Here is a 12,313-nt window from a genome sequence, read left to right as displayed (position 1 = left end):
TTTTCCTTATGGTCATATTCAGTAAAAAAATGTATAAATAATGTTTTTAAATTTGTGCTAACATTTGAGAACATTATTAAAGACTAGATAACTTTGATTACCAGTTAAAGGTGGGGTAAGTAGATTTTTAAAAACGCTGTTGGACATTGTTGATATTTGAAATCAACCCAAACAAACCCACCTCTCTCTTCATTGCTCCACCTCCAAAACACACCCTCCAATCCTATCCACCCTGCCCTGAGTCAGTCTCGAGCCCCGGCCCGTTCGCTGCTGATAGGCAAGGGGAGTGCACTAACAATGTCGCTAAACACCTCATTCTCTAGCAGTCATCAGTGTGCTGTAGTTTACCTGCACAACTCTGGCCACTGTTACACATGCAATGCGAGTGGATGTCTGTTGATCACAGCTGATGCACAACAAAATGCTTCATGAAAAATAAAGCATAGTTGATTGACGAATGACAAGGAAACACTCAAAATGAACGTACAGTACACTAGAGTAAATGCAAACGATTTCTTTGTTTGTGGCAAACAGCACAAACGGTGAAGTGGAATTAAAGGTGCTAAAGAGGATGTTTTGTTTTATACATTTTTGCAATATTACTTGAAACTGTCTTTACTAACTGATAAAAGACTATTTATTAGGTGCACTGAAAGGAATAATATTAATATACATCATCTGTGCCCGAGGTAGGGCCTTAACTCCCTGAGGTCTGAAAACGCGCCGGCGCGTTTTCAGGGTTTTTTTTTCACATTGCAGCAAAACAGACTTAAAATACTCCTCACTTTTTGTCATAGAGACATAAGTAATACATCAATTGAAACTATAGAATATCTTCTTTTATTTGTATACACTCAGAGTAAAAACAAAATGTTGTGCTTTTTGCAAAATAAAGAAAACTAAAATTATGTATGATCTGTCCTCTCCCTCTGAACAAAGTTTAATCTGATAGTTCTCAGAAAATGAACTATAACTTAGTGACTACTAATCACAAAAAAGATAGACTTAGGTCTAAAGACACGTTGAAATGTCAGGAAATGTCAGGTTTTAAATCATATAAGTCATATCGAAAACGCGATCATCACGTAAACGATTGGCCCTCTGGCTTGTCAATCACTGCCATGACGTTCCTTGTGAGAGACGAGCACGGATGCGCGTTCCAGTAACTTTCCACACTCCACAGGCGCCGCATGCAGTGTTTTTGTCAGGAGACAGGAGTAACAACTGCAGATTATGAGTTACCTGCAGTGAGTCCGACATAATGAATCCACTAACAGGACACAGCGAATGCCGGAGGTAAACACTCGTGTTCCAATACTCGTGCACGAGTTTTGGGAGGCGTTCCTTTGAAATTCCTTACGCATGCGCTCATTTCAAAAACTCACTAACAGTCTTTGGATTCTCAGTCGACGAAAAAATCCTCTCTATCACCTTTAAAGCAGCTTCCGCATCTGTTTTCAGGCGTTCCTGCTTATGCTGGGTAAGATTTTTGAAAACTGTGAGAGACCACAAACATGAGGACAAAAAATCCTAGATTTAACTCCTACAGTTTTGCTCCTACAGTGTGTGGTGTGCCATGATGTGACAGCACACCACATATTAACAGATTTTCAACCAGAGTCCTGACTGCGAACACAGGAAATCAGGCCCGGATTGGCTAATCGGGAGCACCGGGAGAATTCCCGGTGGGCCAGTCTGTTTACTTGGCCACGAGGGCTGGTGTTGTCATGGCACTGGGTTGAAATATGGATGCTCTAGAAACTGTCGACGCAGCCAAATGTAGGCCTACTTAGCTGAGTAGCCTAACTTTTTCCTTAAAACCAGTCAGTGATGGATTTAGGCCTGGACGACATGGACAATGGCCCCAGGGCGGCACGGGGCACCCGTGCAAGAAAAAACAAACAAACTAAGCGTTCGGGTTTTACCGCTCATTTGTACGTAACATCAATGATATCATGTCACTGAGTAAATTAACCTGGTCGGGAGGGACTCGGAGTGTGCACCCGGAGAAACCAACTCACACACAAGTATACGAGAAGAAGGGATGAGGTGACATCTGTAGGGACAGTGGGACAAGTTCTAAATCAACGCTAAATTATGGTAAGGCAAAAGGTCTAATAGCCACCAGGGGCATATTCTTCGTACCTCGCTTAATACATCTGAGATGATTTGACAGATGCCAGATCTTCTAATCATGATAACTGAACTCTGGCTAATTTGGTTCTTCAAACGAATTTGCAGATTGGATTAAAATATCTGGATTAAGTTGTCTAAGATTACTGGGTCTTCTCGTGTTCCATGAAAAGGGCAAATGTATCGATACACGAAACCACGATCAGCAATGCAGCGATTGGCTGGAGTCAAGACGGCAACGTAATGACATCATAGAATGAGAAAAGACACCTGACTAAAAACTTGACGAATTTCTAGACATTTATAAGGAAACAGCCAAGCAAATAAATGACAGAAGAGCGACATAAATGTTATAATAGATAAATGAAATGTACACTATTTTTTTTTTACATGATTACCCAATTATTTAGGCTATATTCACAATTTCTAGTATTTGTACAGGCAATTTTTTATTTCAATGTTGTAATTAGCAACTAATTTTACCTTTGAAGCATATTTGACAGCATTAATTAAAGTTTCTTAAGGGTCAAGATCAAGTTATCTGCATCTCCTGCGCTTCATCAAGCCACTCCCATAATATCTGTCGCGGTTCAAATTCACAAATGCATGTACGGCATAGACATCTGTACATAATGTGTGTAAGACTCCAATAAAAATTATTACGTAATTATTCCCTCACGAATGAATCTCTCAGAGTAAAACTGTCGGTGTCTATATTATGACACTACACGGCATTATAGTAGGCTATTATTTGCAAATTTATTTTTAAATCAATTATTATTGTCCCTGGTTTACATTAGGGTACTCTTGTGGGAAAGTAGCAGAGGCTGGGACAGACTTTAAGCATCACCTCCGCTTAAAAAGATGCAATCTAATCCTGTTTCGAAATAAGCCTGCTCCCGAGCAGGTTTGAGCTTACGGACCTGTTGCTATGACAGCAGGTCCAGGATGAGCGTCGAAGAACCGAACAATCCAAGATCATGCCGAATCGCCATCAGTCAAATCCAGCTAAGTGAGTTAGCGACGTACGAAGAATATGCCCCAGAGGCCGATTTAAGTAACATAAATAAATAAAAAGGAAGAGGGGACACACGCAAAAGATAAAGCAGCTATTACTACTCATATCGTAATAATAGTAGGCAAATAATAAAATATAGGGCCTATCAATTATGTTGATAGCTATGCTATTACACATTGTCCAACAATATTCATTTTTCTGTCCAACTAGCTTACATAACCAGACAGTAAAATGTGATTTTGTAACACGTAACTTTTTTTAAACTAACGTAATAGCCTACTTTAATATTGTACTGTTAAGTTGTGCAATTTTGGGGGATTTATGGTATTTTGTGTTATTTATTTGCCTCAATTTGTAATAAATTAAGTATATACAATTATATAAAATAGCAAAATTGTATGTTCAATCCACTTTAATAAAGATCTACATTTCTAAATTACATTCATAGTGATAGACATGAAAAATGTGCCTGGGTTTAGTGGATGATTACTGCCATCTACTGGAAAGCAAACACTTAATTAAATTAAAATTAAAATAACATGAATTTTTAACTGCAGCCATTAGATGGCTAGAGAATTAATCAATGGTTCACATTATAAAATCATTATTATAACTATAAAAATTACTCTATATCAAATTTTAGCATTTTTTTGTACTATAATTTTTTAAGATATTTTTGAAAAATACAATTAATTACAAAGCTGTAGAGAACAGTGCACTATTGCAGACTTATATACTGATGTTTTAATTACATTATTTTAATATTGTCAGTTGTGAATTAAAGTGGGCCGGTCTAAGGCATGAAACTCCAGGGCTGAAAATGAGTCCCAATCCGCCCCTGCAGGAAATGCACAAAATCTTTCGAGATTTCAGAATAAACACGATAGGCAGGAAGATATTGTGTTGATAGTGTTTGGAATGATTTTAGTATGTTTTACAGGACATGTAAAAACACTTGTGCTGTTTCCACAAATCAACAAACTGATCCTCTCTGCTGTCCAAATCTATTTAACTTTGTGCTGCACCATGACTGCATTTGTTAAGCTTCTGTCTTCTGTCAGCTCGCTTTCTGATTGGATATTGTTTCGTTTCACGTCATAATCTCCAAGCGTGCATGCATTTATCCTTGGGGTTCCCCCACACATCAGGATTTCTGATTTTTGATCTTTTTCTGCATTTTTTTTTTTTTTCAAATCTCCCTCTTGCTTATTCTTAGTCTTATGCTTAGTCCTCACAGAATCAATCATCAGAGCAAACCCCCCGAGGTAAATTAACTATCATGAACTGAGATTTTAGCTTAAAAATCTGAACAGAACCAGTTACTTTTAAATGTGTTAACAAAATTTTTATATGGATAAAACGAATTGACATATTTGAAATTGTCCAGGTTTCATCAGATTTAATGCAAACTCTGTCTAATAATGATGACTAGCCCAAAAAGATAAAGCGTTTCCATTAATGAGACACATAGTAGAGCTGCATCTTCTAAATGACAATGATTCGTCTATTCCCAGCAAACAGTACATTGTGACGACAACGTCAGTTAGTCGTCATTTGGGCAGCATGACATTAGTCTTATTTGAGATGAGCAAAATCTAAGCAGAACTGATCAACGCAAGATGCATGCCGGTTAGAAATCTGTCCGAGTGTGGACTCTGATGTCATGACGACATGTGTCAAAAATTCTTGGACAGCGAGGCGCATTGGATTCTGCAGTCAGGCTCAGTTGCTCTCCACTGACTGTGCTGATCAAAAGCACGATGGGAAACAATTTGCTGATGACAGCTTAATGCTCATTGGTTTAAACCAGCGGTTTTCATCCATTTAGGACACACACGCCCCTACATTTATCTAATTTTTACTTGCAACAAAGTGACCATTGCAAATCCATTTGTTCTTTGTGTCAAAAGTAACGCTGGCGCTTTGGATTATGTCAGAAATAGAACGAGGAACCGGCTTACTGTCGGGGAATTTGTGGGTTGCATCGCACCGCTTGCGTCTGGTGTAGACAGGGTATTAGTTAAAAACTGTATATGTATATGAATAATATAAATACGTATATGAACAGCTTACCGACTTTAGAGTGACGGCTGAGCTTGTTTTTCATTAAGTTGAACCTTAGTTTTTATCATCTCTGGTATTCTTGACAATCAGCCCTGCTCTGCTTCATACTACAGTAACGTTAATAATCTCATCCATGAACATGATTTCTGCCCGAGTCCCATCCTGATTCTTTTCCACTGGCTGCAGACAACACATCCCATGATTCCGCAAAATCAAGGCATCATTAAGCTACGCCTTTGTTTTGAATAAGCGACCTCTAGCAGCAAGAATGTAAATATTGTGGCTTTAAAGGGTTAGTTTTTCAAAGGGTTAATTTCTGTCATTAATTACTCACCCTCATGTCGTTCCACACCCGTAAGACCTTCGTTCATCTTCATAACACACATTAAGATATGTGACTCCTCCATAGCAATATAACCACCACTTTCAAGGCACAGAAAAGTACTAGACAAAAAGTTATAAAAGTCGAAGTGACTGCAGTGGTTCAACATTAAAGGGTTAGTTCACCCAAAAATGAAAATTCTGTCATTAATTACTCACCCTCATGCCGTTCCACACCCGTAAGACCTTCATTCATCTTCAGAACACAAATTAAGATATTTTAGTTGAAATCCGATGGGTCTGTGAGGCCCCCATAGGGAGCAATGACATTTCCTCTCTCAAGATCCATAAAGGTACTAAAAACATATTTAAATCAGTTCATGTGAGTACAGTGGTGCAATATTAATATTATAAAGCGACGAGAATATTTTGGAGCACCAAAAAAACAAAATAACAACTTATTTTGTGATGGCGATTTCAAAACACTGCTTCATGAAGCATCGGCACACAAATGAATCAGTGTGTCGAATCATGATTTGGATCGCGTATCAAACTGCCAACGGCTGAAATCACGTGACTTTGGCGCTCCGAACAGCAGATTCGACACACAACACATTCATAACGCTCCGAGATTGTTTCAGTCACTCAGTGTGTATTTTGAAATCGGCCATCACTAAGATAAGTCGTTATTTTAAGCCAATTTTTTTTGGCACACCAAAAATATTCTCGTCGCTTTATAATGCTTAATATTGCCCGCCCACAATGCTACTTCACATTGAACTGATTTAAATATGTTTTTAGTACATTTCATCTGGATCTTGAGAGAGGAAAATGATCATTGCTGCCGCTATGCAGGCCTCACTGAGCCATTTTCAAAGCTGCTATTTCTGCCAAAGGCAAAAATATCAGAATTAATTTGTCTGAAGGTTCCTATAAGATGAACGAAGCTGCTCTTTAGTTTGCTCGCGGTAGTTTTGGAACAGACATGAGGTTAAGTAATATTAATGGTTAGAATTTTCATTTTTGGTGTGAACTTACCACGGTCACACAATTCGATGAAACACCTGTTGATAGTAAAAAAAAAGATTTAAAAACGTGATTAGAGTTAAAAATAATTTGACACTAATATGGAATTCTCTCCTTTCTCTCTCTCACTCATGTTTTTTGACTCTTATAATTTGTGTTAGAGCCTGGATCTCCTTTGAAGGACTGAGTACATTTGTGTTCGTGGACAGACCAGGAAACATTCTGATGTTGTCAGTCAAGTTCTGAACTGGAACCAATCTTTGGAGAAGTTCATTTATTTCCAAAGGTGGACAAAAACAGTGTGTTGTCTTTTTTTTTTTTAATTTAGAGGAGAACATTCATAATAAGAAGAAATGTTTCTTGAACAGTCTTCTTTCAAAAACATTAAGACACTTAAATACTTTTGGCCACCAGTGTACATTAATCAAATTTTGGAAATAGTGAAATGATTTTGAAAGTGGGGTTAAGCGTCATGTTACCTAATGAGATTGAGAAAAGAATTGTTTTGTCCTGTGTTGGACATTTCATTTTTGACTGCTTAAAAATATATATTTTGCAGTTTTATGAATGTAATTTTTGATATTTAATTATATTTTTTTTGACAATAAGCTAAACAACCATTGACTTTACATAATTTTATGTTTTTTAATATAATGCATGTAGTGAAGGACAACGCATAATGTGTTAATTTAACACGTTTAAACACATCTTTGTGCTAACCTTTTTGACACATTTATTTTGTTACAAACAATAACAGATAATGAGTTAAAATTAACACAAAAAATGTTGTCCCTAAACTCTCCCATTAATGTGTAAAAAATTTCATTTTTAACACATCCTTTCCAGCATTGGCAGACTGTTTATTTTGTGATATATATGCAATGTTTTAAATAAAAAATAAAATTATATTTTGGAATAATTTTGTGTGAATTGTATCTCAGTAGTACTTAATTAAATTAATTCTATAATTCTATATAAAAATTATGAAATCTATATTTAGGACAAATAATTACAGTAGTGTACTGATTACCTGGGTTTTTTACAGTAATTGCACCGCATTACATAATTACAGTATCATGTAGTTACTGTAAAACTGAAATACGTTATAGTACTGTAAATCTTAATTACAGTAACTTACTGGCAACAGTGTTGCCAGTAAGTTACTGTAAAAACCCCTTGAAATGTCTAACAGTGTAGTACAAGTTTGTTTTGTTTGTTTGTAGGGGAATTTTACAGTTAAAGACCCAAATGTTGAATAAATACCCGGAGTCAGAGTTTAAAAAACATAAATTGAAGAAAATTTTACTGAAGAATAGTTTGCAGTTTCATCAGCAGAAGCCAGCTTCAAGTCTCACAAGAAGTTCATAGGCCGCTCTGCGTACATACACATTTCCACAACAATTATACTCTAACAGAGTCAACTAACTACATCATTACTTCAGGTTGAATGATTCTGATTGGCTAAGAAAAATAGACAACTTTGGTAATCCAACGTGGACAGATAGTCAGAAGCATATCTCCATTCGTCACGATGCTGATTAGGGACTCTGGATTTAGGAACCGGATGTCCTTTTGGGGTCATGACATGGCGTCTGCTGGTCTCAGAGTGCCAGTTTATCCACCAGTAAAGGACCTGCACAGAACAATTAGCGCACATACACAGATACACACGTTTCACAGCTTCTTCAAGGCTGAAGTTGATCTGAGCTCTTACCAAAACATACTGATAACATGTTCTTTTATCTCAGTGAGAGGTCAGACAATATTCAAAATTATTTTCTAGTGTTTGAAAAGGAAAATAAATGCTTTAACGTGCACTGAAGAAGTAATTCAAATAGCTTAATATTTAAAAAGATAAATGTTAATTAATAACTTAAAAGGTAAATATTGAAGCGGCAGTGGATTCCAAAATCCACCCCTTCAACTAACTACGTCAGTACTTCAGGTTAAACGAGTTTATCTAAAAATAGATAAACTTTAAAAATCTCCACACATGGAGTGATAGACTGCTGCAGTTTTGTCGTCTGCTGCTTTAAATGCTCAAGCTCTTTAAAAGCAGGATGGATTCTGATTCTGTCAATGTTTTTATTGTTCATCAGCTGGAAAAATCTTTATGAAAGTGATTCCAACATTATTGTTTCTCTGTGCCGCTATCATTATATTTGTGATTTGAAACTCTGCTTTTTTTTATATTTAGAACAATTTTTAGAACTACATCTTCCTCATTATTGATATATGTTATCTGAGCAGCTTCTATTATTATCTGAGGATTAGATATAAAATAAGGATGATATATATGTGTTTAAAGACACAAACCAAAATGTTTCTTTTCGCATCTTAAGTCAAGAAAGGGCTTGTGCAATCACAGTCTTCTTTCATATTGTCGAAGATATTTTGTTTTCCACAAAAAGATCCTCCAGTAGCTGGTTTGTGTTTCAGATGTTCCTGCTGCCGAACTATATGAAATGGAAGAGGGAGAATCGTCTCGGGTTACAGATGTAACCCTGTTCCCTGAGTAAGGGAACGAGACGCTACGTCGAATGACGTGATGGGAACCCTCTGCATTTTGTGTTCGTGAAGCACCTCTGTATCCAACCAATGAGGAAACGTGACGTCAGAGGCGGGTGACGTCACGGACCAGGAAACTATAAAGCATACCCAGAACAAAGAACGCTAGCTTCTGGAATATGTCTGAAGCAAGACGCTCACAGGTATGCGGGGGTACGGCAACGTGACGTAGTGTCTCGTTCCCTTACTCAGGGAACAGGGGTTACATCTGTAACCCGAGACGTTCCCTTTCGTGGGAACTATCGACGCTATGTCGAATGACGTGATGGGAACGCTATCCCAACTACGCCGTATCACCAAGTACCTGTCTGTTATCTTGTAGACAGAACTGAGGACCCCGGAGAGGAGCCTACATCCAGGTTGTAAAACCAATAAATGTGTGCTGGGATGACCATCCAGCAGAACCACATATGTCATTAATGGATATTCCTGACATTAAGGCCTTTGAGGCCGCCATACCCTAGTCGAGTGAACACGGACAGCTAATGGAGATGGCTGTCCGGCCGCCTCATAAGCAAGTGAGATAGCCTCGACCACCCACTTGCTCATTCTCTGCTTAGATGCTGGACCTCCTTTCTAATGAGATCCATAAAACACACAAGCAATTGATCTCTTTTGCCTCACAGGGCAGCTCTGTGGACATATGCATCTAAAGCCCTCACTGGGCAGAGCAGATTGAGTTTCTCCTGATCCAAAGTTGTAAATGGAGGAAGATGGACGGCCTGAAGTACAATGGAACCTGGGACGTTGGTGGGGACCTTAGGCATATAGCCTGGTCTAGTGTGCAGGAATGCTTTGACCATTCCAGGTGCGAATTCCAAACACAAAGAAGCAGCTGAAAGTGCTTGAAGATCTCCTACTCTTTTAAGAGATGAAATAGCCAGTAGAAATATGGTCTTTAAGGGTGAGGAATTTCTCTGAAACTTCCTCTAGTGGTTCGAAGGGAGCCTCGGCTAACCCTTCTAATACCACGGCCAAGTCCCAGGCCTGAGTCCTTGTACGTACTGAAGGCCTCAGCCTCAGAGTACCACGGAGGAAGCGTATAAAAAAGGGGGGTCTCGACCTACCGAGGAATCCCCCAGAGGAGTATGGCCGAAATGGCCGCATACACTTCCTCGTGGAGGGAGCTCTGGAGTGGAGTATGGTCTCTACAACCTCAGTTGGGAGAGCAGCATCTATGAGCCTGGCCCCCTCAGAGGCCAGGCCCACAGTCTCCATAGTTCTGGGCGTGGATGAATTATCATGCCGCCCGCTTGAGACAGACAGGAGGTCCTGCCTGAGAGGAAGCTCCATCAGGGAGCCATCTAGAAGTGACACTAGGTCTGAGAACCATATTTTGGTTGGCCAGTACAGGGCTATCAATATTAGACTGACCCCTTCCTGGCGTACTTTCTCCAGAACTCCCGGGAGCAGAGCGAACGGGGAAATGCATACAGACGCAGCCTCGGCCACGTCTGTACCATGGCATCCAGACCCAGTGGTGCTGAATGAGATAGGGTGAACCACAGTGGACACTGGTTTGATTCCCCTGAAGCAAATAGGTCGATTTCAGCTCGACCAAAGATTTCCAAAGTGAGCTCCACACCTCAGTGTGGAGACTCCATTCCCCGGGCCTCGGCCCCTGCCTCGACAGGGCGTCTGCTCCCACATTTTAATGCCCTCAGGTCTGGGAGGAAGTATTTTACTGCAAGAAATACCGCCATCATTTCCAGCCGATTTAAGTGCCAGGAACTGATGGTCCTCCCAGAGACCCTGAGCTGAGCGACCACTCATGATCGCCCCCCCAGCCCATGAGGGAAGCATCCGTCGTAAGCATTACACGACGACGAGAAGTCCCCAACATGGGTTCTGGGACAGGAACCAAGGCTTTTTCCACATGACCAGAGCACGAAGGCATCGCCGCGTGACTTTTGATCTTGTGAAAAGGATTTCCCCTCGGAGAAAACCCCTTGGTCCTGAGCCACCACTGTAAGAGTCTCATGTGCAGAAGGCCAAAAGTTATCACGTTGGACGCAGCTGCCATAAGACCCAACAGTCTCTGAAACTGTTTTACAGTGAGTGACTGGTCATAAGAGACCACCGTCGTGTTGTCCGTACGGACCAACACGTAGTGGCCCCTCAGGTCTGGGAGGAAGTGTTTCAGTTCTAGAGACACCGCCATCATCTCCAGCCGATTTATGTGCCAGGAGAGCTGATGGTCCTCCCATAGACCCTGAGCCGAGCGACCACTCATGATCGCCCCCCCAGCCCGTGAGGGAAGCATCCGTCGTAAGCATTACGCGACGACGAGAAGTCCCAAACACGGGTCCTGGGACAGGAACCAAAGCTTTTTCCACATGACCAGAGCACGAAGGCATCGCCGTGTGACTTTGATCATGCGAAAAGGATTTCCCCTCAGGGAAAACCCCTTGGTCCTGAGCCACCACTGTAAGGGTCTCATGTGCAGAAGGCCAATAGTAATCACATTGGACGCAGCTGCCATAAGACCCAACAGTCTCTGAAACTGTTTTACAGTGAGTGACTGGTCATAAGAGACCACCGTCGTGTTGTCCGTACGGACCAACACGTGGTGGCCCCTCAGGTCTGGGAGGAAGTGTTTCAGTTCTAGAGACACCGCCATCATCTCCAGCCGATTTATGTGCCAGGAGAGCTGATGGTCCTCCCATAGACCCTGAGCCGAGCGACCACTCATGATCGCCCCCAGCCCGTGAGGGAAGCATCCGTCGTAAGCATTACGCGACAACGAGAAGCCCCCAACACGGGTCCTGGGACAGGAACCAAAGCTTTTTCCACATGACCAGAGCACGAAGGCATCGGCGCGTGACTTTGATCATGCGAAAAGGATTTCCCCTCAGGGAAAACCCCTTGGTCCTGAGTCACCACTGTAAGGGTCTCATGTGCAGAAGGCCAATAGTAATCACGTTGGACGCAGCTGCCATCAGACCCAACAGTCTCTGAAACTGTTTTACAGTGAGTGACTGGCCTAACTTCACCCCATTCACGGCTCCGAGAATGGAATTCACACGAGCAGGAGACAGCTGCGCCTGCATCATGGTAGAATCCCAGATTACTCCTAGATAGTTTGCAATCTGACTTGGAACCAGCACACTCTTTTTGGCATTGAGCCTCAGCCCAAGCTTTTTCATGTGCGACAGAACAACATCTCGATGTTGACCTGCCAAC

This window comes from Megalobrama amblycephala, linkage group LG3, assembly GCF_018812025.1.
Source record: "Megalobrama amblycephala isolate DHTTF-2021 linkage group LG3, ASM1881202v1, whole genome shotgun sequence".
Classification (NCBI taxonomy): Eukaryota; Metazoa; Chordata; class Actinopteri; order Cypriniformes; family Xenocyprididae; genus Megalobrama; species Megalobrama amblycephala.
Note: the sequence above shows the minus strand (reverse complement) of the source record.